Below are 10,589 nucleotides of genomic sequence, written 5' to 3'. Positions count from 1 at the left end.
GCAAAAATTCTCAACAAAATACTAACAAAATCCAACAGTACATTTAAGAAATTGTTCAAAATCAAGTGGGATTTATTCCCAGGATGCAAACATAGTTCAATATTCACAAATCAATCAACATGATATATTACATCAATAGGAGAAAGGCTAAAACCATATGATTATTTCAATAGACACAGAAAAAGTCTCTGAAAAACTACAACAATCCTTTCATGATAAAAGCCCTCAACAAAGTAGGTTTCAAGGGACCATGCCTCAACATTATAAAGGCAACATATTGAAAACCCACGGCAAGCATCAAACTCAATGGGGAAAAACTGAGAGCGTTCCCCTGAATGTCAGGAACAAGACAATGATATACCCTATCACTACTTTTATTCAACATAGTACTGAAAGTCCTAGCCACAGCAATCAAACAAGACGGAGAAAAAAAGGCATCCCAATTAAAAAAGAAGTAAAACTTTGACTAAGTGCAGGTGATAGATACTGTATTAGAAAGTCCTAAAGACCCCCCCCCAAAAAACCGCTAGAACTGATAAATGAATTCAGTATAGTCACAGGATACAAAATCAATAGGTAGAAATCAGTTGCACTTCTATTCACTAACAATGAAACAGCAGAAATAAATATTAAGAAATAAATCCCATTTACAATTGCACCCCAAATGATAAGATACCTCAAAATAAACCTAACCAAAGATGTGAAAGACCTATACTCTGAAAAATATGCAACACTGGTGAAAGAAACGGAAGACAATGCAAAGAAAGGGAAAGATATTCCATGTTCAGGGATCAGAACAATTATTGTTAATTATTGTTAAAATGTCTACCCAAAGCAATCTACAGATTTAATGCAATCCCTGTCAAAATGCCAACAGCGTTTTTCACAGAACTAGACCAAACCATCCTAAAATTTATATAGAATCACAAGAAATACAAAATAACAAAAAAATTTTGAAAAAAGCAAAGCTGGAGGTATCACAATCCCAGGCTTCAAGTGATATTACAAGGCTGCAGTAATTAAAAGAGTATGGTACAGGCACAAAAATAGACACATAGATCAATGGAACAGAATAGAGAACCCAGAAATAAACCCACAATTAAATGGCCAGTTGATCTTTGACAAAACAGGAAAGAGTATCTAATGGGAAAAAGAAAGTCTCTTCAATAAATGATGTTGGGAGAACTGGATAGCTATCATGCAAAAGAATGAAACTAGGCCACTTCCTTACACTATACACAAAAATAAACTCAAAATGGATGAGAGACCTAAATGTGAGTCCTGAAACCATAAAAATCCTAGAAGAGGGCCAGGCAGTAATTTCTCTGACATTGGCCTTAGCAACATTTTTCTAAAATGTTTCCTGAGACAAGGGAAATGAAAACAAAAATAAACTATTGGGACTACGTCAAAATAAAGATCCTGCACAGCAAAGTAACAATGAACAAAACCAAGTATGGACCTACTGAATGGGAGAAGATATTTGCAAATGACTTATCTGATAAAGGGCTAGTAAAAGTAGATAAAGAACTTAAACAACTTAACACCCAAGAAATGAATAATCCAATTAAAATGGGCAGAAGACATGAACAGACATTTCTCTGAAGAAGACATCCAGATGGCCAATAGACACATGAAAAGATGCTCAACATCACTGATCATCAGGGAAATACAAATCAAAACTACAACGAGACTATCAGCTCACACCTGTCAGAGTAGGTAAAATGAAAAACACAAGAAACAAAAAGTGTTGGGGAAGATATGGAGTAAAATGGGACTCTCTTACACTGCTGCTGGGAATGCAAGCTGGTGCAAACACTCTGGAAAACAGTATGGAGGTTTCTCCAAAAGTTAAATATAGAGCTACCCTCCAATCCAGCTATCAAAGTACTAGGTATTTACCCAAAGAATACAAAAATATTAATTCAAAAGAATACATGCACCCCAATGTTTATAGCAGCATTATCTATAATAGCCAAAATATGGAAGCAGCCCAAGTGTCCATTGACAGATGAATGAATAAAGAAGAGTGGTGTGTGTGTGTATATATACACACACAATGGAATATTACCCATAAAAAAAGAATGAAATTGTGCCATTTGTGATGACATGGATGGAGCTAGAGTATAATAATACTAAGCAAAATTAATCAATCAGAAAAAGACAAATACCATACCATTTTCACTAATATGTGGAATTGAAGAAACAAAACAAATGAGCAAAGGAAAAAAAAAGAGGGAAGCCAGGAAACAGATACTTAACTCTAGAGAACACACTGCTGGTTACCAGAGGAAAGGTGGGTGGCAGGATGGGGAAAACAGGTGATGGGGAGTAAGGAGTGCACTTGTCGTGATGAGCACTGGGTGGTGCGTGAAATTATTGAATCACGATATCATATACCTGAAACCAATATAACACTGTATGTTAACTATACTACAATTAAAATGAAATAAAAAATAGGTGTTAATCAATGGTGTATGTTATTAGTAAGTCTTCCAAGTACAGTAGGCTATCAAAATTTAAGTTTTTGGGGGAGTCAGAAGTTATAAGTGAACTTTTGATTGTGCAAGGTTGACACCCCTAACACTTACGTTGCTCAAAGGTCAACTGTACTTACAAAGAACAGGTATAAAGGACATGAGTGACATTCCTCGGGCAACGTCTGCTCACTACCTAATATAAAAAGTGGGGCCTTACTCTCATTTCACTGAGCCACTCTTGTCCTAAACAACGCTTCTACCCTTCCCTTGTCCTGTGCATGTCTCTATATTTGAGTGGTCCAACTCATCCCTGATGAAGCACTGTTGGCTCGAGTCCCAACCCCACCTCCAATCCTGAAGGAAAGAAGTGTGTTTAAAAACCTAGCACACATAAAATGTTCCTAACCACCACTGCCACCCAGCCAATTCTGCTGCCTAACGTTCTTCATCTAACAAGAGGACAGCTATGAGAAGGATGCAATTGCTAATGTCTGGGGAGTAGGTACTGGGTCCTGGATTATGAATTGGATGTCTAATCAAGGCTGAAAACTTCAAGTTTTATGTTTTAAAGTTCAGCAAAAAGGTTTAAGAGTTATCCAAATATTTACATCTTGTAATTTTTTTGCTTTCTGTTTTTGTTTGGTGGTGGTGTATATTTTTTTCTTACTTTTGTTTTATTTGAGGAGCCAACCAATATACAACTTGTATTCCCATAAGAACCACACATCTGTTTTTCTATGTGCTAGAAGGCACTTTTTTGATGGGGTCTATTTCTGGATGTATCCTGGAATTGTGAGAACCAAATATTAAAATTCTTGATTCTCACCCTTTGCTTGAAAAAGTGAGCTCCCTAATGTAAGAATATACTGAGAAGTTATGGGTAGTGTTTACCAAGTGAAATATATGGATATGAAATAACCAGTATTAAGGAGCCTGATTTAGATCAATTGAGTTCTATTGTGCTCATTCTTGCTGTCACATGGCTTGATTGCCATGTTATATTGCCAGTTTTTGACTCCAGAAGACTAAACCCAGCAGAAAAGTCTCATTGTTGATTAGCCTGTAAGGAGTGGGCTAGTCCTGGGATCCATTGCATGGATTAGAAGGTGATGTTAATTTCTGGAAAATTTACTGTATATGATAGGATTATAGCTATAAATTAGAAACATTTACATGAAGTCAATGAGGGCTGTAAGAAGTAACTTCAAAATTGAAGTGAATGGGGTTTTGCATAAGAATTACCAAAATGGGCCATTGTGAAATAAAAGCCCAGTGTTACTGTAACAATCAGACCACCATAGGAGAAAATGTGTCCAGTGGCCTACAGACCACCCTGACTTTTTTTTTTTTTTTTTTTTTCCTATTTTCATTCCTGCAACAGACAAGCAAGGTTGGCTTCCCACACTTACAAATCTCCGTAGTGGTCTTGTGTGAGAATTTTCCTGATTTTCCCATGGATAGTATCTGATAGAATTGCTGTAGTGATGCCTGCATCAGAAATTAACTAAAGCCTTCTGTCCCCTTGATTCCACAGACTTGGCCACGTAGGTGTGTCATCTGATAATGGCAGTCCGGCACATTCCCAAAATTATACAGTATTTCTATGCTGACTTATTTTTCAAAATTGTACAAAATCAAAAAGAACCAGAGGAAATAACAGTGGATTTACATAAAGGGGAGCGCACCATACACAGTTTTACTTCTTAGTTATTTTTCACACACAAATGAAAGACACAAGCTTTACATGGATTTTTTTCGCTTAACAAAAATTTACATCTTTTATAACAGTACAGAAAGTGCCCCATGTTCCTTTTTAAAGCCTCCATGTTACCTCTTTAGAAATTTCCACTGTTTTGCTGTTATAAATACTTACTGCCACTTTCTGATATGTTTACTATCTAGTGAGTGGGGCCAGTTCCTCCTTCTACTGCTCTTCCCCCCACGAACCTTCACAACTGTATTGTTTATTTATTTTTATGTATAAATTCTAACGTCAGCTTCTTCTGTTCTTGCCATCCTCACACCCCAAAATATTCTGTTGATATTTTTATTTGGATTTCATTACATTTAAAGATTCATTTAGGGGGTACTGACATTGCCAGTCATCTGCCTTTCTATTTTTTGTGTGTCTCTCAGTTATATTCATACAGATCTCACACATTATTTATTAAATTTATTCCATGCCATTCACCTTTTTTTAGTTGCTATTTTAAGTGGGGAATTTTTCCAATTGTATCTTCCAGCAGACCTCATTTGTATCCATGAAAGTTCTTGATTTCTGTATGTTACTATTTTGCTGAGTCAATTTACCACATTCTGTTATTGTTTCCAATAAATTTTTGGCTGATTATTTTGTTTTCTGAGTATATAATCTGCTAAAGAGCAAGTAAAAATTATTTTAACTCTGCCCTTTGAATTTTATCTTTTTTTTTTTTTTCTTTCCCTCATCCAAAGAGGGATAATCAGAGATGGTAAAAGTAGATGTCTGGTCTTTTTGCTGACTCTTAATGGGAACATTCCTAATGCTCTCATTATCATCAAAGCTGACTTCACCTTGAGATAGTTGATCTCCTAAGGATATATGTACATCATTCAGACATTTTTCATCAAAAATTAAATTGAATGCAAAAATGATTTTTTAGCAGTTTGAGGAACTCACATAATTTTTCACCACACATAAATATGTTAAAATATATAACAACATGCAGAGTTAGATACATGTGGTCATTCTGGTATTCCAGAAACAAACCCCTCTTCTTCGTGGTGCTTCCTGTGCTTGCTAGTATTTTGCTTGGTATTTTTGTTGTACTACTCATAAATGTGTTGGTCTGTAGTATTTTCAAAAAATTTTTAGCAGGATTAAGCTCACCAGCTACACAGCTATTGGTAGGAGATGGCTGTTGGGGAGAGGATTGGGCTGTGTTTCAAGCTAGCAAATATTTGATTATGAAGTAATGTGGAGACCATAACTTATTCTCGCACTCATTACTCCAATTGAGAGTCATTTTCTCCCCCCAGTTGTATTGGTAGACATCATCCTGCAAATCTTGTCTGTTTCATTGCTCATTTAGGCCACCTCCCTGCTTTAAAAAAAAAAATAAACCGTATACGGGGAAACTTCTAATACCACTTGGTGTACTGAGGTCCATTATGGGAAACACAGGCTTCTGAGGTGGCACCTAAGGGTGTGACCTCATCCTGGAGGAGAATTTCCTGGCTTTTTCTGAGATCTGCCTCTGTGAGCATCCCTTCTCTGCCTCTTTCCATACCCACACATTTGGAAGATCTTCCATGTAATTTGTGGTTTGGGTTTTCAATACCTCTAATTTTAATCAAAGATGAAGTTTGTGCTTTTCCTCCTTATTGCTTTGGGATGATTTCTGAGAAGAGATGGGGTAAATAATTCCCTTTATCACACCATTTTAAAACATAAACCTTTTCCTATTGCTTTTGATTCCATAATGCCTAAGATGCATTTCATGGAAAACAAAAACTAAAAAATGCAGCCTCTCAAGGTCTGAGTTCATGGATTGGCTGGGAAGTGGAAGTGATCACGACTGATGGATGTAGCGCAGGGAAGGGTCGCACAGGATTCCAGACTGCGGTCCTGACAATTCCTTTTCTTCCCTCATCCTCCTACCTAGAATCCAAATCACTTTCTTCTTACCCTACATTGTTTTGCTTTATTTTTCTTGCTTTTCTGGCCTTTAGTTGAATGGATAGTTTAATTCCCTCTTTATTTTTATATTTCTATTATTTTAAAGAATACCCTTAAATTTTAACTTATATTTAACTTCCTATTTTTGTAACAGAGTCTAAGCATATCCAATGTTGTGAACTTCTGCCTTTTTTTTCATCATGGCACATAAAGCTTACATAGTGCATACACAGGGTGGCCAGAGTTTGCATGGGATGTTGTTATTTTATGGAGCTTTCCCTGGCATAAGAGTACCTCCATGCACCTTCAAGGTTATTCTGGTTTCAAGAAAAAATGATTGGTCACACTACTTAATTATCATAGCACCTGATTTATCTTTCATGAATTTTTGTTTCTTTGTTCCCCCCCAACCCCAGAATGTAAGTTCCATGAGGATAGGAACTTTTACTGTTGGTCCATTACTTCCAAAGCAAACAACAGTTTCTGGCACATATTTGCCACATCATAAACATTTAATTTATTTATTTATAATTTATTAACATATAATGTATTATTTGTATCAAGGGTACAGGTCTGTGAATTGTCAGTCTTACACAGTTCACAGAACATACCCTAGCACATACCCTCCCCAATATTCATCATCTAGTCACCCCCTCCCACCCCCCCCCAGCAGCCCTCAGTTTGTTTCCTGAGATGAAGAGTCTCTTATGGTTTGTCTCCCTCCCCAGTCCCATCTTGTTTCATTTTTCCTTCCCTTCTCTTCATGACCACATGCCCTGCCTCTTAAATTCCTCATAGCAGAGAGATCATGATAGTTCTCTTTCTCTGATTGACTTACTTCACTTAGCATAATACCCTCTAGTTCCATCCATGTCATTGCAAATGGCAATATTTCAGGGTTTTTTGATGACTGTATAGTATTCCAGTGTGTCTGTCTGTGTATGTACCAAATCTTCTTTATCCATTCATCTGTGGATGAACATCTATGTTCCTTCCATAGTTTGGCTATTGTGGACATTGCTGCTATAAACATTGGGGTGCATGTGCTCCTTCGGATCTCTACATTTGTATTTTAAGGGTAAATACCCAGCATTAAGGGTAGATACCCAGTAGTGCGATGACTGGGTCATAGGGTAGCTCTATTTTTAACTTTTTGAGGAACCTCCATACTGTTTTCCAGAGTGGTTGTACCAGCTTGCATTCCCACCAACAGTGGAGGAGGGTTCATTCCCCTTCTCTGCATCCTTGCCAACACCTGTTGTTTCCTGACTGATTAATTTTAGCCATTCTGATTGGTGTGGAGTGGTATCTCACTGTGGTTTTGATTTGTATCTCCCTGATGCCGAGTGATGTTAAATACTTTTTCATGTGTCTGTTGGCCATTTGGATGTCTTCTTTGCAGAAATGTCTGTTCATGTCTTCTGCCCATTTCTTGTTTAGATTATTTGTTCTTTGAGTGTTGAGTTTGAGAACTTTATAGATTTTGGACACTAGCCCTTTATTTGGTATGTCATTTGCAAAGATCTTCTCCCATTCTGTCAGTTGTTTTTTGGTTTTGTTGAGTGTTAACTTTGCTTTGCAAAAGCTTTTGATCTTGATGAAGCCCCAATAGTTCATTTTTTGCCCTTCCTTCCCTTGCCTTTGGTTATGTTTCTAGGAAGAAGTTGCTGGGGCTGAGGTCAGAGAGGTTGGTGCCTGTGTTCTCAAGGATTTTGGTGGATTCCTGTCCCACATTGAGGTCTTTCATCCATTTTCAGTCTATTTTTGTGTGTGGTATAAGGAAATGGGTCCAGTTTCCTTCTTCTGCATTTGGCTCTCCAAGTTTACCAACACCATTTGTTGAAGAGGCTGACTTTTTTCCATTGGACATGCTTTCCTGCTTTGTCGAAGATTAGTTGACCTTAGAGTTGAGGGTCCAGTTCTGGGCTTTCTATTCTGTTCCATTGATCTATGTGTCTGTTTCTTTGCCAGTACCATACTTGTCTTTATGATTCCAGCTTTGTTATAGAGCTTGAAGTCTGGAATTTTGATGCTGCCAGCTTTGGTTTTCTTTTTCAGCATCCCTCTGGCTGTTCTGTCTTTTCTGGTTCCATATAAATTTTAGGATTATTTGTTCCATTTCTTTGAAAAAAGTTTTTGGAATTTTGATAGGGATTTCATTAAATGTGTAGATTGCTCTAGGTAGCATAGAAATTTTCACAATATTTGTTCTTCCATGAGCATGGAACATTTTTCTATTTCTTTGTGTCTTCCCCAATTTCATTCATGAGTACTCAATAGTTTTCTGAGTACAGAGTCTTTGCCACTTTATTTAGATTTATTCCTGGGTATCTTGTGATTTTGAGGACAACTGTAAATGGTATTGACTCCTTAATTTCTCTTTCTTCTGTCTTGCTGTTGATGTATGGAAATGCAACTGATTTCTGTGCGATGATTTTATATCCTGACACTTTACTGAGTTCCAGCAATTTTGGAGTGGAATCTTTTGGGGTTTCCACATAAAGTACCATATCATTGGGGCACCTGGGTGGCTCAGTGGGTTAAAGCCTCTGCCTTCGGCTCAGGTCATGATCCCAGGGTCCTGGGATCAAGCCCCGCATCGGGCTCTCTGCTCAGCAGGGAACCTGCTTCCCCGCTCTCTCTGCCTGCCTCTCTGCCTACTTGTGATCTCTGTCTGTCAAATAAATAAATAAATAAATAAATCTTTTTAAAAAAAAAATCTAAAAAAAAAAATGGACCATATCATCTGCAAAGAGTGAGAGTTTGACTTCTTCTTTGTTGATTTGGATGCCTTTTATTTCTTTTTGTGTCTGATTGCTGTAGGCTAGGACTTCTAGTACTATGTTGAATAGTGGTGGTGACAGTGGACAGCCCTGTTGTGTTCCTAACCTTAGAGGAAAGGTTCTAAGTTTTTCCTCATTGAGAATGATATTTGCTGGGGGTTTTTCGTAGATGACTTTGATGATATTGAGGTATGTACTCTCTATCCCCACACTGTGAAGAGTTTTGATCAAGAAATGATGCTGTAATCTGTGCCCTCTCCAATACCCACCACCTGGTTCACTGGGTGTGGTGCAAAAACAATGAATACTGTTATGCTGAAAATAAATTTAAAAAATTAAAAAAAAATTGAAGATTCTGTTACCAGAAAATATAAAAATGTACTCTTCGCTGTCTGTTATAAACATTTGTAAGAATCAATTCTGTTGGTAAATACTTATTTTGATGATTTTTTGAAGAGGTTAAAAATAAATGATATTTGGAGAATCATGGAAACTAGTAGGTCTAAGACTCCATTGGGCTCATATAGGCTCTCAAACCATAAGCAGATGATACCTTGAGATTTGAAACTAGACATGTTTACAACTAGAAAAGTACATTTAAATGGTTTTGTGGAGATGGTAGTTAAGATGTAAATACAACATTTCCTGAAAGAAAAAAAATGCATTAAATATAATTGGTCGCAGATAAAGAAAGATTTGATGTGGCTAATAAAAATCGTTGCATTTGTTAAAAAAAAAAAAAGGATGCTGTACTTTGCCAAATGCTTTTTCAGCATCTGTTAATAGTATCGTATGGGTCTTGTTCTTTCTTTTATTAATGTATCACATTGACTGGTTTGTGGATGTTGAGCCAAACTTGCAGCCCAGGAATAAATCCCACTTGGTCCTGGTGAATAATCCTCTTAATGTACTATTGGATCCTGTTGGCTAGTGTTTTGGTGAGAATTTTTTGGCATCCATCTGCATCATGATATTGGTTTATAATTCTCCTTTTTGATGTGGTCTTTGTCTGGTTTTGGAATTAAGGTGATTCTGGTCTCATAAAATGAGTTTGGAAGTTTTCCTTCCATTTCTTTTTTTTCTTTTCTTTTCTTTCTTTCTTTCTTTCTTTTTTTTTTTTTTTTTTGGAACAGTTTCAGGAGACTAGGTATTAATTCTTCTTTAAATGTTTGGTAGAATTCCCCTGGGAAGCCGTCTGACCCTGGCTCTTGTTTGTTGGAAGATTTTTGATGACTGCTTTAAACTCCTTACTAGGTATGAGTCTGTTCAGGTTTTCTATTTCTTCCTGCTCCAGTTTTGGTAGTTTATATGTCTCTAGGAATGCATCCATTTCTTCCAGATTGTCAAATTGGCTGGTGTATAATTGCTTGTAATATATTCCTGTAATTGTTTGTATTTCTTTGGTGTAAGTTGTGATCTCTCCTCTTTCATTCATGATGTTAATTTGGGTCCTTTCTGTTTTCTTTTTGATATGTCTGGCTAGAGGTTCATCAATCTTATTCTTTCAAGGAACCAGCTCTTGGTTTTGTTGATCTGTTGTACTGTTCTTTTCATTTCTAGTTCATCGATTTCTGCTCTGATCTTTATTATTTCTCTTCTCCAGTTGGGTTTAGGTGTTCTTTGCTGTTCTTCCTCCAGCACCTCTACATGTAGGGTTGGGTTGTGTAT

Source organism: Neovison vison, chromosome 10, assembly GCF_020171115.1.
Source record: "Neovison vison isolate M4711 chromosome 10, ASM_NN_V1, whole genome shotgun sequence".
Taxonomy (NCBI): domain Eukaryota; kingdom Metazoa; phylum Chordata; class Mammalia; order Carnivora; family Mustelidae; genus Neogale; species Neogale vison.
Note: the sequence above shows the minus strand (reverse complement) of the source record.